Source organism: Suncus etruscus, chromosome 14 (genome assembly GCF_024139225.1).
Source record: "Suncus etruscus isolate mSunEtr1 chromosome 14, mSunEtr1.pri.cur, whole genome shotgun sequence".
Lineage (NCBI taxonomy): Eukaryota > Metazoa > Chordata > Mammalia > Eulipotyphla > Soricidae > Suncus > Suncus etruscus.
In genome coordinates this window covers 69988295-69991898 of record NC_064861.1, presented here as the reverse complement: position 1 = coordinate 69991898, position 3604 = coordinate 69988295, and the positions used below count along the sequence as shown (strand labels likewise).

At 38.3% G+C, this 3604-nt stretch overlaps 1 pseudogene; it reads right to left on the bottom strand.

Moving 5' to 3' along the window:
• Window positions 1-736: 736 nt before the first annotated feature.
• On the bottom strand, window positions 737-858 carry LOC126028821 (uncharacterized; annotated as a pseudogene).
• Window positions 859-3604: the final 2746 nt, after the last annotated feature.

Genomic DNA, 3604 nt, shown 5'->3' with positions numbered 1-3604 from the left:
TACTTTTGGATCAATATCATCTATGAAAGGGAAATAAAAGAATTAAAATGAAATGTGAACAGCCATTCTACCATGAGAACAAGGGTCTGGGTCTTTCTCAAGCTGATTTCTGAGAATGAGTGTTCCCAGCTGTTTTATGTTGAAATTGAGCATGATAGAACCAGGTCTCCCAAATTTCTTAGCTCTCTGCCTATTTCCAAAGCACCACACTCTAGAATTTTATACTGTTTTACTCTACTAGGAAAGTTTTACTGGAGAGGATAAATGTCATCCTTCTCTCCTACTGCCTTGAGCCTGCCAAATGACAAATAATGAATAGTTTCTTTGCCTGCCCCTAAGAGTCAAGAAAAGAAATAGTGGATTGGTTTAATAGTTCAACTTAAACCTACTGCAAGTTCAAGATGGAGAAATGGCTTCCATGGGAACAATAAATAATTTTTTTGGGAAGATGTGTTTTAGGAGAATAAGCAGAAAATCAGAAAGTTTATGATAATGATTGTGGGAGGGGCACTGAACAATCTTCATCGGGGGAACTGATGGTAAGTTACTTTTGCTTCTCTCTTTGGAGTAGAAACTGGAGTATAAGTTGCCTGAAGAGATCAAGGTAGCCTCCTTGTCTCCATCATTGTCAGACAGGGATATTCCTAAAAGGCCCATTTCCAAAGGCTGACACTCAGTTGTCCTTAGTTTAAAACAATCTTTATACCATTTCTCTTTTTTTAATTATTTTTAGCTTTTTTGTCCCCCCATTCACAATACAGACCAGGCAAGGGGCCTGGGTTGAGGTGTATATGGGGTGTTAACTTTATACCATGTCTAAGCTTCCATGCCAGAACCCACACTTGAAATTGAGGTGTCCAGAGTTGAGTTCAGAAGTGAAGCCATTATTAGATGATTTAGTTCATTGTAAGCATGTTCATAGATTATACAGTTAGATTTTCAGTATATGGGTTTTCCCTTATAGAAAAAATGAATACATCCATTTTATGAATCTGAGCATTTTAAGTGTGAATTTTGTTCATTATTAAGATGAAACTTGGTTTTTAGAGACATAATTCTAAATCATAACAAACATTAATGGCAGAATGAGCCAATATATAAAATTAACTTTACATATATTGGGAAACAAACCTAATAGGTATAGTAAAAGTGAATTCTCCTGGAATTATTATATGTTTATAGAGTAAAATTAATGATTGTGAGTAATGTCAGCTGGACAGATTTTTTGATAAGTAATTAGCAAAAAAAACTTCCTAACAATAATGTCCAAATAAATACCTCTTTTCTTTTACTGTTAAATCGAGGAATTCTTTAGCATTGAAATAATCAATACCATGGGGTCTCAGCATAAACTTAGCACATGACTAGCACTGTTACAGTTTTTTATGTCCCCTGTGCTGGCCACATATGCTGAAAGCAATCCTGCATTTCTGCTGTCTGCCAGCACTCAACAGATTATGTTTCTCCATGGGCCATGGCCAGATGTGGCTGACCACCCAAACTATAGTATGTGACACCTAGCTAAGCACTAAGGGCCTGGGTGTGAGCAGCATAGCCAGATGTGGGACTCCTAATAAGCACCATAACCAAACATTTGTAAACCCCAGTTATTAAAGCAAAATGGAAAGAGAAGGGAGAATAAAAATCTTATCTATTTTGTAATTACTGGAAAGCAGTACATATAATTATGTTGGAATTTTGGAGGTCCACACCCAATAATACTCAGGGATTACTTCTGATTCTGGGCTCAGAATCACTCCTGGCAGACTCTGGGATGTTGGGTATCAAACCTAGGTCAGTCGTGTACAAGGCAAATGCCCTACCCACTGTACTATATAGTGCCAGCCTACAATATATTGGAATATTTTTGCTTCAATTTTAAGAGCCAGCATTTTATTAGATTTTAAGAACCAGCATTCTAGAGTCAAATGGGAAAGATCTCTCCTTATTTTCCAGCCATGTTTGAGTTTTGCAGACATGCCAAGAAGTTTTTTTGTTTCAGAAGCCACACTTGCTTCTAACTGTTAGGCACTGATAAGATGTGAGGTTGTTCACAGGCCAACAACAGCCCTTTCTACTTCCTGATCTTTTCATGCTTCTCACTCTAGTTTGAGTACATTATAGGAAAATTGATTGGTGGGAATAACAAAACTAAGACCTGTGATGATGATAAATAATAGACAAAAAGGGACTCACTGTGAAGATTGTGTAGCCTAAAGGAAATGATGATATTAATTGTATAGCCTCCTCATACTCTTTCCTAATGTTTTTGTGGTACAGAAGAGGAGAGAATGTGGGAAAAGCATCATATAATGAAAATAATGTGTTTAATATGTTGATAATAATGATTTTTCCCTATGAAATGGTGAATGACCACTTACCATGTCTTTGCAATGTTCTCTAATCACTAGGTTATTTTATTGAAATAAGTAGGCAAGAGTAACTGAAGCTTTTTAAACATCATAATGGTTACTATGGCAGAGTGATTCTAGAACTTTCACATACTGGGCTATTTTTCTCTTCATCCCAGTTCTCCAGGGCCAGGTACCAGAACAGGGGCCATCCTTCTCCCTTAGTACTCCCTGAAATGACTAAGACAGGGGTTCTCAAACTATGGCCCATGGGCTAGCCTACTGGGTATTTTTATAGCTGCTATCCTGCTTAGCAGCCAACTTGTCCTGGGCCTACCATGCTCAAGTGTGGAATGTGTGCACCATACTTTGATTCCCTTACTTCTTTTTGTCTTTCAATTCCTCCTTCAAAAGCTGACCCATAGTTCCTTTAAAAAGCTTGATGGGCTCCTCCACAGCTTCTTGCAAAAGCAGGCTATTGAAATAATGGTAAGTTTGTCGATTTAACTCTACTTGTTATTCATTTTAAATATTGTATTAGTTCCTTTTCTTTTTTTTGGGGGGGGGGCACATCCATTTGATGCTCAGGGTTACTCCTGGCTAAGCGCTCAGAAATTGCCCCTGGCTTGGGGGGACCATATGGGACGCCGGGGGATCGAATCGTTGTTCTTCCTTGGCTAGCACTTGCAAGGAAGACACCTTACCTCTAGCGCCACCTCACCAGCCCCTAAGTTCCTTTTCTTAATTCAAAATAAGATATTGGAATTGGAATTTGTTCATAGTTTCTTTCTTTTTTCCCCCCTTTATTTAAACATCTTCATTACATATATGATTGTGATTAGGTTTCAGTCATGTAAAGAACACCCCCTTCACCAGTGCAACATTCCCACCACCAACGTCCCAAATCTCCCTCCATCCCACCCCACCCCCACCTGTACTCCAGACAGGCTTTCCAGTTTCTTTCTTAACTATAGTCCAGTCCTCCAGTAGTCTGAGGGACAGTGAACTTGTTTCTGTTTAAAAAGTTTGAGGACTCCTGGACTAAGACATACAAGGTATGAGGAGGGATCACTTCCCTGGGACACTGAATAATAGTTTCTCATTTCTATTGTCTTCTAAGGCTTGTTGACAGATATCACCATATAAGTAATATTTTTAAATAATACTGAGAATACTGATAATAGTGTAAAGAGATCAATGGCACTTCATCTTTTTGAGAACAAAACAACTAAAGCATCCAAAACAGTGAGGAG